We start from the raw sequence: 16,278 nt of genomic DNA on the forward strand, positions 1-16,278 counted from the left end.
GGCATACACACATCCTGTGGGCCGTGCAACAGAATTGTGGACTTTCCTCACCCTAAGAGATGTCCAGCAATAGCATTAAACAGAGAGCAAAACTCAGGTATTGTGGCTCAAGGATAAGTGGGAAACTAAATGGTAACCTATCCAAGTCTCTCAGGAAAGTTTAACCGCAACACTTTTGTGCACTGAGTACAATTAAAAAGCTGCAAAAAATAGACAAGAGACAATTGAATACTGTTAAACCTTAAACATTTTTATCATGCCTCATTACTCCTACAGTACATATTTCCATCAAATTTTGCAAACATATACAAACTACTATTGTTTTGTTCAAGCCAATAAAACGGATACAAGGCACATAAAACAAAAAAATTGAATTATCAATAAAATGTTTAATTTTGCTAATTAAAACACTTTGCAATGTACTTCAGGATTTATTCACCCCTTTCCTGTAAATTTAACTTTGAATTATTTTTTTTTCCCAGTTCGAGAAAGAAGTTGGTGTGTATGCCAAACTTCCTTACCCTGAGCCTGGTACATTGTACATAGTGATTGCTTGATCAATATAGTAGCTCTTATTTGTCCTAAATTGGCAATCACAATAAAATAAAAGGGTTTTCAATGTCTGTGTCCCTTGAGTGAAAAACTATATATATATATATATATATATACACACATACATATATCAGACTGATATACTACAGGAAAGTTCTTCTCTGTGAAAAGCATTACTGGGCTAAATGAAGCTGCACCCAGGTGGTACTATTTTAAGTGCACCCCGGAGGCTGTGTTTTAGTAGAGTGTGGGATCCATCTGGAATATTATATACACATAAATCTATATACATACATATACACACACATATATACATATATATACATACATATACATATATATATATATATATATATATATATATATATATATATATACACATACATACATACATATATATATATATATACATACATACATATATATATATATATATATACATACATATATATATATATTTATATTTAATTTAAAGAGAACTTGGAAATATCAGCGCTAGGTGTGCCCCCCAAGATCAGTGTATTGTTGGTTTGTGAATAAACTGGCTGCCTATATACCTGAAATAAGGGCAAATGTTGGGTCCCCACCCAGCACCGTCCTATTTCTATTTGAAGAAAAGAATATTGGTGAAAAGAGTGGTATTAAGGCGCACTGTTCGAGGGTTAATAACCAATAATGTGTTAATATTAATATTGGTACCAGAGGTATTATGTTGAAAATATACAAATATCCAACTACCTTACAAGTTCCTGAGTAGTGACTTGAGTAAAGTACACAAGTTATTGTAAAACAAAATGCACCAAGTACACAAGTGATATCAGTCCCAAATTAATGTATGATCATGCAGAATCAATTCTAGTTCATTATCTTGTCATATCCATATATTAGGAGTGCCCACTTACTAGATTTAACCTGAATCCTATGAGGTAAGTGGAAAGCGTCCTTATAGGTTAAAGTTGTCCCTCAGCAATCTAGAAAAAATGCTTCTTTGCCTCCTCAGTATGGTTAGAAACACAGCTTCCCTGCCTCTGTAGTATGGTAGAAGATTTTCTCCTTTCACAGCTTGCCTTTGTTCACCTCCCAGTATCACGCAATGCCATGCACATAAATAAGGGAACACAAATGTGGGAAAAATAGTGCAACACTGTTTGTAATCTTAAAACATATTTATTCACTATATACAAAATGCTCACATTCTTAGACCTCCATCCAGTATGAGGTATCAGTTAGGCATATCATTAATAGTTGATCACAACAGTTGTAATTTTCCAAGGCATACAGGTTATTAACATCAATCAATTGTGCAGGTTACCGTCTTCATCAGAGAATATTTCGAGTATGATACTCGAAATATCCTCTGATGAAGAAGGTAACATATTGTTATTAAACCTTTGAAACGCGTAAGGAGAGAATTAAGAGAGACTTTATTCAATTTTATACCACAAATTGGTTTTTATGCGGTTTCCTGCACAATTGATTGATGTTAATAACCTGTACGCCTTGGAAAATTACAACTGTTGTGATCAACTATTAATGATATGCCTAACTGATACTTCATACTGGATTGAGGTCTAAGAATGTGAGCATTTTGTACATAGTGAATAAATATGTTTTAAGATTACAAACAGTGTTGCACTATTTTTCCCACATTTGTGTTCCCTTATTTATGTGCATGGCATTGCGTGATACTGGGAGGTGAACAAAGGCAAGCTGTGAAAGGAGAAAATCTTCTACCACACTACAGAGGCAGGGAAGCTGTGTTTCTAACCACACTGAGGAGATTGCTGAGGGACAACTTTAACCTATAAGCACGCTTTCCACTTACCTCATAGGATTGAAGTTAAATCTAGTAAGTGGGCACTCACTTCTAATATATATGGATATGACAAGATAAAGAACTAGAATTGATTCTGCATGATCATACATTAATTTGGGACTGAAATCACTTGTGTACTTGGTGCACTGTTTTACAATAACTTGTGTACTTTACTCAAGTCGCTACTCAGGAACTTGTATTGGTATTTGTACTCAATTACTGTTTTTTTTTATATATTACATGAGATGCACTTATTGTGAGAAAACTGATCTGTGTATAGTACATAAGGTGTAGTAATTTCTGATACAAGAAATCACTAATTTCTATTTGTTCACTGTAATAACGAAGTAATATCATATTAATATCTATTTTACAATTTTTTACACTATACTATAATTTTATGTATGGTAGTTGATTATATAGTATTTACTATATTGGATATTTGTATATTTTCAACATAATACCTCTGGTACCAATATTAATATTAACACATTATTGGTTATTAACCCTCGAACAGTGCGCCTTAATACCACTCTTTTCACACAATGTATGTATATATATATATATATATATATATATATATATATATATATATATATATAATATAATATACATACACACACATACATATATATACATATATATATATATATATATATATATATATACATATATACATATATACATATACACACAGGGAGTGCAGAATTATTAGGCAAGTTGTATTTTTGAGGATTAATTTTATTATTGAACAACAACCATGTTCTCAATGAACCCAAAAAACTCAATATCAAAGCTGAATAGTTTTGGAAGTAGTTTTTAGTTTGTTTTTAGTTATAGCTATTTTAGGGGGATATCTGTGTGTGCAGGTGACTATTACTGTGCATAATTATTAGGCAACTTAACAAAAAACAAATATATACCCATTTCAATTATTTATTTTTACAAGTGAAACCAATAATAACATCTCAACATTCACAAATATACATTTCTGACATTCAAAAACAAAACAAAAACAAATCAGTGACCAATATAGCCACCTTTCTTTTGCAAGGACACTCAAAAGCCTGCCATCCATGGATTCTGTCAGTGTTTTGATCTGTTCACCATCAACATTGTGTGCAGCAGCAACCACAGCCTCCCAGACACTGTTCAGAGAGGTGTACTGTTTTCCCTCCTTGTAAATCTCACATTTGATGATGGACCACAGGTTCTCAATGGGGTTCAGATCAGGTGAACAAGGAGGCCATGTCATTAGATTTTCTTCTTTTATACCCTTTCTTGCCAGCCACGCTGTGGAGTACTTGGACGCGTTGTGATGGAGCATTGTCCTGCATGAAAATCATGTTTTTCTGAAGGATGCAGACTTCTTCCTGTACCACTGCTTGAAGAAGGTGTCTTCCAGAAAGTGGCAGTAGGACTGGGAGTTGAGCTTGACTCCATCCTCAACCCGAAAAAGGCCCCACAAGCTCATCTTTGATGATACCAGCCCAAACCAGTACTCCACCTCCACCTTGCTGGCGTCTGAGTCGGACTGGAGCTCTCTGCCCTTTACCAATCCAGCCACGGGCCCATCCATCTGGCCCATCAAGACTCACTCTCATTTCATCAGTCCATAAAACCTTAGAAAAAACATAATTTATGCTTACCTGATAAATTTATTTCTCTTGTGTAGTGTGTTCAGTCCACAAGTCATCCATTACTTATGGGATATATTCTCCTTCCCAACAGGAAGTTGCAAGAGGATCCACCCAAGCAGAGCTGCTATATAGCTCCTCCCCTCACATGTCATATCCAGTCATTCGACCGAAACAAGACGAGAAAGGGGAAACTATAGGAGCAGTGGTGACTGGAGTATAATTTAAAATTTAGAACCTGCCTCAAAAAGACAGGGCGGGGGCCGTGGACTGAACACACTACAAGATAAATAAATTTATCAGGTAAGCATAAATTATGTTTTCTCTTGTTAAGTGTGTTCAGTCCACGGGTCATCCATTACTTATGGGATACCAATACCAAAGCTAAAGTACACGGATGATGGGAGGGACATTAAACAGAAGGAACCACTGCCTGTAGAACCTTCTCCCAAAAACAGCCTCCGAAGAAGCAAAAGTGTCAAATTTGTAAAATTTGGAAAAAGTATGAAGTGAAGACCAAGTTGCAGCCTTTGCAAATCTGTTCAACAGAGGCCTCATCCTTAAAGGCCCAGGTGGAAGCCACAGCTCTAGTGGAATGAGCTGTAATTCCTTTCAGGAGGCTGCTGTCCAGCAGTCTCATAGGCTAAACGTTATTATGCTACGAAGCCAAAAAGAGAGAGAGGTAGCCGAAGCCTTTTGACCTCTCCTCTGTCCAGAGTAACGACAAACAGAGAAGAAGTTTGCCGAAAATCTTTAGTTGCCTGTAAGTAGAACTTCAGGGCACGGACCACGTCTAAATTATGCAAAAGACGTTCCTTCTTTGAAGAAGGATTAGGACACAATGATGGAACAACAATCTCTTGATTGATATTCCAGTTAGAAACAACCTTAGGTAAAAACCCAGGTTTAGAACGCAGGACTACCTTGTCTGAATGAAAGATCAGATAAGGAGAATCACAATGTAAGGCAGATAACTCAGACTCTTCGAGCTGAGGAAATAGCCATCAAAAACAGAACTTTCCAAGATAAAAGCTTATATCAATGGAATGAAGGGGTTCAAACGGAACACCCTGAAGAACTTTAAGAACCAAGTTTAAGCTCCACGGAGGAGCAACAGTCTTAAACACAGGCTTAATCCTGGGCCAAAGCCTGACAAAAAGCCTGGACGTCTGGATTCTCTGCCAGACGCTTGTGTAAAAGAATAGACAGAGCAGAAATCTGTCCCTTTAGCGAACTAGCGGATAAACCCTTTTCTAAACCCTCTTGTAGAAAAGACAATATCTAGGAATCTTAACCTTACTCCATGAGTAACTCTTGGATTCACACCAATATAAATATTTACGCCATATCTTATGGTAAATTTTTCTGGTCACAGGTTTGCGAGCCTGTATTAATGTATCAATAACCGACTCCGAGAAACCACGCTTCAATAGAATCAAGCGTTCAATCTCCACGCAGTCAGCCTCAGAGAAATTAGGTTTGGATGGTTGAAAGGACCCTGAATTAGAAGGTCCTGCCTCAGAGGCAGAGACCATGGTGGACAGGACGACATGTCCACTAGGTCTGCATACCAGGTCCTGCGTGGCCACGCAGGCGCTATCAGAATTACCGATGCTCTCTCCTGTTTGATCTTGGCAATCAGTCGAGGCAGTAACGGAAAAGGTGGAAACACATAATCCATGTTGAAAACCCAAGGGGCTGCTAGTGCATCTATCAGCACCGCTCCCGGGTCCCTGGACCCGTAGCACGGAAACTTGGCATTCTGGCGAGATGCCATGAGATCCAGGTCCGGTTTGCCCCAACGCAGAATTAGTTGAGCAAATATCTCCGGATGAAGTTCCCACTCCCCCGGATGAAAAGTCTGGCGACTTAGAAAGTCCGCCTCCCAGTTCTCCAAGCCTGGGATGTAGATCGCTGACAGGTGGCAAGAGTGAGACTCTGCCCAGCGAATTATCTTTGAGACTTCTAACATCGCTAGGGAACTCCTGGTTCCTCCTTGATGATTGATGTAAGCTACAGTCGTGTTGTTGTCCGACTGAAACCTGATGAACCTCAGTGTTGCTAACTGAGGCCAAGCTAGGAGAGCATGAAATTTTGCTTTTAAGTCCAGAATGTTTATTGGAAGGAGTTTCTCCTCCTGAGTCCACGATCCCTGAGCCTTTAGGGAGTTCCAGACTGCGCCCCAGCCTAGTAGGCTGGCATCTGTTGTTACAATCGTCCAATCTGGTCTGCGAAAGGTCATTCCTTTGGACAGATGAACCCGAAACAACCACCAGAGAAGAGAATCCCTGGTCTCCTGGTCCAGATACAGTAAAGGGGACAGATCTGAGTAATCCCCATTCCACTGACTTAGCATGCATAATCGCAGCGGTCTGAGATGCAGGCACGCAAATGGCACTATGTCCATTGCCGCGACCATTAAGCCGATTACTTCCATGCACTGAGCTACTGATGGGCTTGGAATGGAATGAAGGACACGGCAAGCATTTAGAAGTTTTGATAACCTGGACTCCGTCAGGTAAATCTTCATCTCTACCGAATCTATAAGAGTCCCTAGGAAAGGGACCCTTGTGAGTGGAAACAGAGAACTCTATTCCATGTTCACTTTGCACCCATGCGACCTCAGAAATGCTAGAACTATCTCTGTATGAGATTTTGCATTTTGAAAACTTGACGCTTGTATCAGAATGTCGTCAAGGTACGGAGCCACCGCTATGCCTCACGGTCTTAGTACCGCCAGAAGCGAACCCAGAATCTTTGTAAAAATTCTCAGAGCCGTAGCTAACCCGAAGGGAAGAGCTACAAACTGGTAATGCCTGTCTAGAAAGGCAAACCTTAGGTACCGATAATGATCCTTGTGAATCGGTATGTGAAGGTAGGCATCCTTTAAGTCCACTGTGGTCATATATTGACCCTCTTGGATCATGGGTAGGATGGTCCGAATGGTTTCCATCTTGAACGATGGAACCCTTAGGAATTTGTTTAAGATTTTTAAGTCTAAGATTGGTCTGAAGGTTCCCTCTTTTTTGGGAACCACAAACAGATTTGAGTAAAACCCTTGCCCTTGTTCCGTTCGCGGAACTGGGTGGATCACTCCCATCACTAAGAGGTCTTGTACACATTGTAGAAATGCCTTCTTCTTTACTAGGTTTGTTGATAACCTTGACAGATGAAACCTCCCTTGTGGAGGAGAAGTTTTGAAATCCAGAAGGTATCCCTGAGATATAATCTCCAACGTCCAGGGATCCTGTACATCTCTTGCCCAGGCCTGGGCGAAGAGAGAAAGTCTGCCCCCCACTAGATCCGGTCTCCGGAAAGGGGGCCCTGTTCTTCATGCTGTCTTAGGGCGGGAAGTAGGCTTTCTGGCCTGCTTGCCCTTGTTCATGAATGGTTGCCTTTCCAACCTTGTCTGTAACAAGCAGTAGTTCCTTCCTGTTTTGGAGCGGAGGAAGTTGATGCTGCTCCTGCCTTGAAATTACGAAAGGCACGAAAATTAGACGGTTTGGCCTTTGATTTGGCCCTGTCCTGAGGAAGGGTGTGGCCCTTACCTCCAGTAATGTCAGCAATAATTTCCTTCAAGCCGGGCCCGAATAAGGTCTGCCCTTTGAAAGGAATATTCAGTAGTTTAGATTTAGAAGTTACATCTGCTGACCAGGATTTAAGCCATAGCGCTCTGTGCGCCTGTATGGCGAATCCGGAATTCTTAGCCGTAAGTTTGGTTAAATGTAATACTGCATCCGAAACAAACGCATTAGCTAGTTTAAGCGTTCGAAGCTTGCTCAAAGTCTCATCCAATGGTGCTGTGCGAATCGCCTCTTCCAGAGACTCAAACCAGAATGCTGCTGCAGCAGTGACAGGTGCAATGCATGCAAGAGGCTGTAATATAAAACCTTGTTGAACAAACATTTTCTTAAGGTAACCATTGGATCTGAGAAAGCACAACTATCCTCCACCGGGATAGTGGTACGCTTGGCTAAAGTAGAAACTGCTCCCTCCACCTTAGGGACCGTCTGCCATAAGTCTCGTGTGGCGGCGTTTATAGGGAACATTTTTCTAAATATCGGAGGAGGGGAAAAGGGCACACCAGGTCTATCCCACTCCTTGCTAATAATTTCTGTAAGCCTTTTTGGTATAGGAAAAACGTCAGTACACACCGGTACCGCATAGTATTTATCCACCCTACATAATTTCTCTGGGATGACCACAGTGTCACAATCATTCAGAGCCGCTAACACCTCCCCTAGCAACATGCGGAGGTTCTCAAGCTTAAATTTAAAATTTCTGAATCCGGTCTCCCCGAATCAGAACCATCACCCACAGAATGAAGCTCTCCGTCCTCATGTTCTGCAAATTGTGACGCAGTATCAGACATGGCTCTCGTGTCATCGGCGCGCTCTGTCCTTAACCCAGAGCTATCGCGCTTGCCTCTTAACTCGGGCATATTGTATAATACTTCTTTCATAACATTAGCCATATCATGTAAAGTGATTTGTAAGTGCCTTGATGTACTTGGCGCCTCAATCTCACGCACCTCCCGAGCGGGAGACGAAGGTACTGACACGTGAGGAGAGTTAGACGGCATTAACTTCCCCCCTCGTTGTCTGGTGATAATTTCTTTATCGGTACAGATTGACTTTTATTCAAAGTAATATCAATACAATTGGTACACATATTTCTATTGGGCTCCACATCGGCTTTTGAACATAATGAACAAGCAGATTCCTCTGTATCAGACATGTTTAAACAGACTAGCAATGAAGCTAGCAAGCTTGGAAATTACTTTCAATAAGTTTACAAGCAATATAAAAAAACGCTGCAGCGCTTTTAAAAACACAGTTGAATAACAAAGAACTAATTCAGTTATAGTCAACAATTCTTAACGGTAAATGTATTAATTAGCAGAGGATTGCACCCATTAGCAAAAGGATGATTAACCCCTCAATACCCAAAAACAGATATCAAATTAAGATTTAACGCTTTTATCACAGTCAAACACACTGTCACAGGTCTGCTGTGACTGATTACCTCCCTCAAAAATGAATTTTGACGACCCCTGAGCTCTCTAGAGACGTCCTGGATCAAGGAGGAAGAAGCAGGAAGACTGTGCTAGAATTTTAACTGCGCAACAAGGCGCTAAAAAAGGGCCCCTCCCACTCATATTACAACAGTGGGAGACCTGATATAACGGTTTCTATGCAGAAAAATAAGTTAGCCATGTGGAAAAAAATCATGCCCAAAAGGATTTATCACCAAAGTACCTCACAAAACGAATAACATGCCAGTAAACGTTTTAAAAACAAACTTTTTCAATGTCATGCAAAGTTCTCACTAAGCCTGCTACCAGTCGCTTCTACTGCAGATAAGGCTTAAGCATTATTTCAGTATTAACAGTATTTTCTCAGTCAAATTCTAGTCCCTAGAAAATAACTCAACTGTGCATACATTTATCAGCCTGATACCAGTCGCTACTACTGCTTTAAGGCTGTACTTACATCATATGGGTAACAGCAGTGTTTTCTTAGTCAATTCCATTCCCAGAAAATATTGTACTGCACATACCTCATTTGCGGGGGACCCCGCATGCTATTCCCATTTTCTGAAGTTACCCCACTCCTCAGAATGTCGAGAACAGCCAGTGGATCTTAGTTACGCCTGCTAAGATCATAGAAAAAGCAGGCAGATTCTTCTTCCAAATACTGCCTGAGATAGAAAAACAGCACACTCCGGTGCCATTTAAAATAACAAACTTTTGATTGAAGAATAATTAAGTAAAAACTCCAACTCCTCTCGCGACCTCCTTCTTTGTTGAGGGTTGCAAGAAAATGACTGGATATGACATGTGAGGGGAGGAGCTATATAGCAGCTCTGCTTGGGTGATCCTCTTGCAACTTCCTGTTGGGAAGGAGAATATATCCCATAAGTAATGGATGACCCGTGGACTGAACACACTTAACAAGAGAAATCAGTCTTGAGATATTTCTTGGCCCAGTCTTGACGTTTCAGCTTGTGTGTCTTGTTCAGTGGTGGTCGTCTTTCAGCCTTTCTTACCTTGGCCATGTCTCTGAGTATTGCACACCTTGTGCTTTTGGGCACTCCAGTGATGTTGCAGCTCTGAAATATGGCCAAACTGGTGGCAAGTGGCATCTTGGCAGCTGCACGCTTGACTTTTCTCAGTTCATGGGCAGTTATTTTGCGCCCTTGGTTTTTCCACACGCTTCTTGCGACCCTGTTGACTATTTTGAATGAAACGCTTGATTGTTCGATGATCACGCTTCAGAAGCTTTGCAATTTTAAGAGTGCTGCATCCCTCTGCAAGATATCTCACTATTTTTGACTTTTCTGAGCCTGTCAAGTCCTTCTTTTGACCCATTTTGCCAAAGGAAAGGAAGTTGCCTAATAATTATGCACACCTGATATAGGGTGTTGATGTCATTAGACCACACCCCTTCTCATTACAGAGATGCACATCACCTAATATGCTTAATTGGTAGTAGGCTTTCGAGCCTATACAGCTTGGAGTAAGACAACATGCATAAAGAGGATGATGTAGTCAAAATACTCATTTGCCTAATAATTCTGCACTCCCTGTATATATATATACACACACACACACATATATATATATATACATATATATATATATATATATATAGGCGGGATCAGACTGATATACTACAGGAAAGTTCTTCTTTGTGAAAAGCATTACTGGACTAAATGAAGCTGCACCCAGGTGGTAAATCGCCATAGAACAGGCTAACAATAGTATTGAGCCAGTTGTTCGTTCCTATGTATATATATATATATATATATATATATATATATATATATATATATATATATATATATATATATATATATATTATATATATATATATCTATATATATAATGTGAAGTTGCTAGTGACAAGAATAAATGGAATCCTCCCATTACTTATACAAACTGGCCAGGTTGGTGTCATCCCTGGTAGGGAAGTCAAAGATAACTCTATACGTGTCTTACAAACCCTGTTTTCATCTGTCTCCTCCAAATCCTCCCTGGTCTTATTGTCCACAGACACTGAAAAGGCCTTCGACAGGGTGGACTGGGATTTTCTCTGGTCCACACTGTCGAAGTTTGGATTCTCGGAGATGCTGATAACCCAAATTAAAGCGTTATATAACAACCCCACTGCCAGAATCTCCGCTAACACCACACTATCCCAACAGATCCCCATTAAAATCGGTACCCGGCAGGGTTGCCCCCTCTCCCCCCTGCTGTTTGCCTTAGTGGTAGAGACACTGGCGACTAGGATTAGAAGTAATGCCAATATTCAGGGTGTCTCCTTTGGTGGGAAACAACAAAAGTGTCTCCTTTATGCAGATTATATAATATTCACGATTAACTCCCCAACCTCCTCTATACCTTCCCTTCTCACAGAACTAGATGAGTACAAGCAGGCCTCTAACTTCACTATCAATATGTAGGGGCATCAGCATTGATTTCCCCATAGCTCGGAGGAGGAACACACATTTCTTTCCAATTATACCAGTTTTCAGATTATGAATAAAATATGCTATTTGGGAATTGAGGTGCCTGCCAATCCGGCGGATCTCTTTGACCTTAACTACTTACCTCTACAAAAGGAATCTCTGTTTTCCCTTAATACCTGGCACAAGCAGGGCCACCTCTCCTGGATGGGTCGCATCAATGCCATAAAAATGAACCTTCTCTCTAAATTTCTATATATGTTTCAGGTTCTTCCATTGGATCTACCCTTATATTATTATTTAATTCAACAACAGAGCTGGTCTTTGAACAATTTATTTGGGCACACAAGAGAACTAGGGTGGCCAGAAATACATTACATCTCAGTAGAGAACATGGTGGCTTGGGGGTCCCAAACCTTATAGATTACTACAAAGCAACCCACTTAGCACGTATCACTGCTTGGAATCACTCTCAACCGAATAACCCTGGATCCAACTAGAATGCAGTTTGATAGGAGGTCGCGCTCTAGGCGAGGTGTGTTGGATCCCCCCCAAGGCAAGACCCCCAGGAGTTAGAACAAACTATCCTGTTGCGGCTTCTCTAAGAGTCTGGGATGGGATACTGGCCCAAGATACAGCGGTCTCTAGTCATATGCCCCCTCTAACTCCCATCCTCTATAACCCGAGCATGCTGGATTCCCATGCCATTCAGACTCTGCGCATTGAGGGCATATCCACAAATATCCCAGTCCATATAGTGTTAGATAAAGGCACGATACGCCCGCACAGTCAGAGCTCTCTCAGATGTTGGGCCCCCTTTTCATCAATGGTTCCCCCACCTTCAAATCAGACATGCTATACTCGCTAGCCCCTACAAACAAGACCTAGTCAGACCACTCACCCCCTTTGAAACATTATGCAACACCCCCTCAATCTCTAGGTCACACACCTCTATAATTTATAAAATACTACGAGGCTCCTTCCCCAGCAAGAAACCCTCTTATACTTCTAAATGGGAGGTAGAACTGCAAACTAACTTGACAGAATCTAAATGGAGCCACATATTTAATGAGACAAAAAAGTAATCTATTTCCATAAATATTGCCAAAATGAATTATAAACTGCTCTGGTACCTGACCCCACACCGTCTTCATGGTATCTTCCCAAATTCCTCACCCTTGTGCTAGAGGCACTGTGGGGGCACGGGTACCCTATCTCACATTTGGTGGTCCTGCCCTCTGAAACGCGCTTTTTGGGCGGACATCTCTAAGAACATTAACACTGTATTAGGGACTTCAATAATACTTTCACCCAATGTTATTTTACTAAACAATATCCCACAAATGCCCTGCATGTACAGGAAATGATTATTTCAGTGTATGCTTAACTGTGAGAAACGCCTAATACCAAGGCTGTGGAAAAAGAGTGTGCTCCCTACGGTGTCTATGTGGATGAAACAGGTGGACCATGTCTTAACATTAGAAAGAATTCACTATGTGTTTTTTTGAAAGCAATATTTTATTGCTGATGTTCTTTTCATATGGGAGAAAAAGAGACTGTAAATGCCATCAAAATATGTTTACATAAATGGTGTACTGTAAAGCTTAATCCAGTAAATGCTGTTTACAACACTTTTAACTGAGACGGTTCATTACATCTTATGTTATATTGATGTCCTTATACAGAATACCTTGACCTTTTTTTCTGTTTGCCTATTGGTAACGCGTAAATACTCTGTGCTTTTGTATATGTGTCTTCAAGTTTGAAAATCAATAAAACATTTAATTGAAACAAGAAAAAAAAGTGTGGTTTTATGGTAAATATAGTAGTTAATGTGGTTGGTTGAGAGAAGGAAATGCCTCATCAGAGAAGGAATAGCACATGCAAAGCTTGAAACAGATACGGCATGCAATTTTAAACAACTTTCCAATTTATTTTTACAATCAAATTTGCTTTGTTCTTTTGGTATTCTTTGTTGAAAGCTTAACCTAGGTAGGCTCATAGGCTTATTTCTAATCCATTAAAGGAAGCCTCTTAGCTCAGTGAATTTTAGTTTTTCACAGTTATACAGTGTGCCATATAGAAAACATTCTCACTCCTGTGGAGTTATGCAGGACTCATCTAAGTACTATTTGCATTTAGCAAATCGGTGCTAAGGGGGCCATCTACATAGGCTTAGATACAAGGTAATCAAAGAGGTAAAAAGTGAATATAACCATTTTGGTTATGCAAAACTGGGGAATGGTTAAGAGATTATCTATTTAAACAAAAAAATTCAAGTAGACTGTCCCTTTAAAGATAAGTAGTATGTGTCTCACTGTTGCAGATCTGGAACATTCAAGAGACAGTACTAAAGTGTCTATCCATTTATTAGGTAAATACTGTAGCTTACCTGCTATCCTGAGCATGTAAACAGCTAGATCTCTAATTCGAGACACAACTGTATCTTGGCCTGAAAATAAAAGACATTCACTTTAGAAAAGGAACACACACAAAAAAAACCAACCACATTATCAGACCAAAACTCTAGTAAATATTTGCGAAGAGACAAACTTTGCTTCTCTTAATGCAATGCACAGTTTAACATTTACCTCCATGGACAAATAATGTTACATTTAAAGAGAACACAGAGTTACATTTTGCACAATACACTAATAGTTCTAATTTAGCAAATATAACTGCAATTGTTTGTTCTTTACCATTTGATTCCAAACAGGTCTTGCTCTGTATTATGCCACCTTCAAAAAACATATTGTTAATAAACTTATGAAAACGTTCCCAGTTGACAAGCATACTATAAGTCACTTCACACATTTCAGCGTGATGCCTTTATGTCAAATTATTAAAAGAAACTTAAAGGGACATAATACTCTTATGCTAAATCACTTGAAACGGATGCAGTATAACTGTAAAAAGCTGACAGGAAAATATCACCTGAGCATCTATGTAAAAAAGGAAGATGTTTTACCTCACAATTTCCTCAGCTCAGCAGAGTAAGTTCTATGTAAAAAGTTATATTCAGCTGCTCCCAGCTGCAGGTAAAAAAAAAAAGAAGAAGAAATGAACAGCAGCCAATCAGCATCAGCAGTGCTGAGGTAATGAACTCTCTTACTGTGATATCATGAGATTTGACTTAACTCATGAGATTTAATTGTTACACTGAATAGGGAAATGACATGAGAGTGCACGAGGCTCATCCTTTCAGCTGTCCCGGGACAGACATACTAATATGCTGCTTAGAAATCCTTTACAATGGGATGTGGCTACTGAGGAACTTTTGAGGTAAAATATCTTTCTTTTTTGCATAGAGATGTTCAGGTGATATTTTCTAGTCCGCTTTTTACAGCTATGCTGCATCACTTTCAAGTGTTTGAACATTTGGGTATTATGGCCCTTTAAAGATTTTTTTTTAAAATGTAGAATTCTTTTTTCACACACTTGCAAAACTGCTTGATAAATCCTGAAAGCAAAACGTTGGATGCTAAATAATTTAAGACAATTTCTAAATATATGGATTAAATCTATTACAGGAAACAGCTGATGTCTTTAAAGGGGCATAACAACTGCAAAAAGAACACTGTTACATGCAAGAAACGGTGCAATAATAAAATATTGTGTGCGTTTATCCGCTGCCAAGTAATTACATGCATAGTTAAATCATCTCAAGAGCACCAATACACTACAGGGAGCTAATTGAAAATATCTGGTAAACCAATGACAAGTGGCATATGTGTGTAGCAACCAACCAGCTATCTTCTCCTTGTAGTGCATTGCTGATCCTGGGCCTATCTAGGTATGTTGTTCTACAAAAGGTCACAAATAGAACAAAGTAAATGTGATAATACAAGTAACAGTCTCTAAGGGATAAACATAGAATATTGACTTTCATGTCCTTTAAAAACTCCAGATTAGGAACATTTTACTCCAGAAGACATAGCTTCAACAAGGTCTAGTGCCTATATGAAAGTGATGGTAATTTTTTCATTTTTGGTGAGCTAATGGTTTGAACAGTTTTCTAATTGGTGCTCTAGCTACAAAAGTGCCATATGTGATCAATTAAAGTCCCTGCAAAATATTGTATTATATATATATATATATATATATATATATATATATATATATAAGACAGTGGATATAAAAAGTCTACACAACCCTGTTAAAATGTCAGGTTTCTGTGATGTAAAAAGTGAGACAGATAAATAATTTCAGAACTGTTTCCACCTTTAATGTGACCTATAAACTGTACAACTTGATTGAAAAACAAACAAACTTCTAGGTGGAGGGAAGTAAAAATAAAAAAATAAAATATGGTTGCATATATAACTGGGGATATAGCTGTGTTTAGAATTGAGCAATCACATTCAAAATCATGTTAAATAGGAGTCAGTACACACCTGCCATCATGTAAAATGCCTCCGATTAACCCCAAATAAAGTTCAGCTGTTCTAGTAGGTCTTTCCTGACATTTTCTTAGTCGCAACCTACAGCAAAAGTCATGGTTCGCAGAGAGCTTCCAAAGCATCAGAGGGATCTCATTGTTAAAAGGTATCAGTCAGAAGAAGGGTACAACAGAATTTCCAAGGCATTATATATACCATGGAACACAGTGAAGACAGTCATCATCAAGTGGAGAACATATGGCAAAACAATGACATTACCAAGAACTGGATGTCCCTACAAAATTGATGAAAAGACGAGAAGAAAACTGGTCTGGGAGGCTACCAAGAGGCCTACCGCAACATTAAAGGAGCTGCAGGAATATCTGGCAAGTACTGGCTGTGTGGTACATGCGACAACAATCTCCTG

At 39.4% G+C, this 16,278-nt stretch overlaps 1 protein-coding gene across 1 annotated transcript in view; it reads right to left on the reverse strand.

Moving 5' to 3' along the window:
- Nucleotides 1-16,278, reverse strand: part of RAP1A (RAP1A, member of RAS oncogene family) — a 268,597-nt gene that overhangs the window by 190,427 nt on the left and 61,892 nt on the right. Inside the window, exon 2 of the mRNA XM_053706636.1 lies at nucleotides 13,865-13,924. The gene's annotated coding sequence lies outside the window, so the exon portion shown is untranslated. The remainder of the gene's footprint in view (nucleotides 1-13,864; nucleotides 13,925-16,278) is intronic.

This window comes from Bombina bombina, chromosome 3 (genome assembly GCF_027579735.1).
Source record: "Bombina bombina isolate aBomBom1 chromosome 3, aBomBom1.pri, whole genome shotgun sequence".
Classification (NCBI taxonomy): domain Eukaryota; kingdom Metazoa; phylum Chordata; class Amphibia; order Anura; family Bombinatoridae; genus Bombina; species Bombina bombina.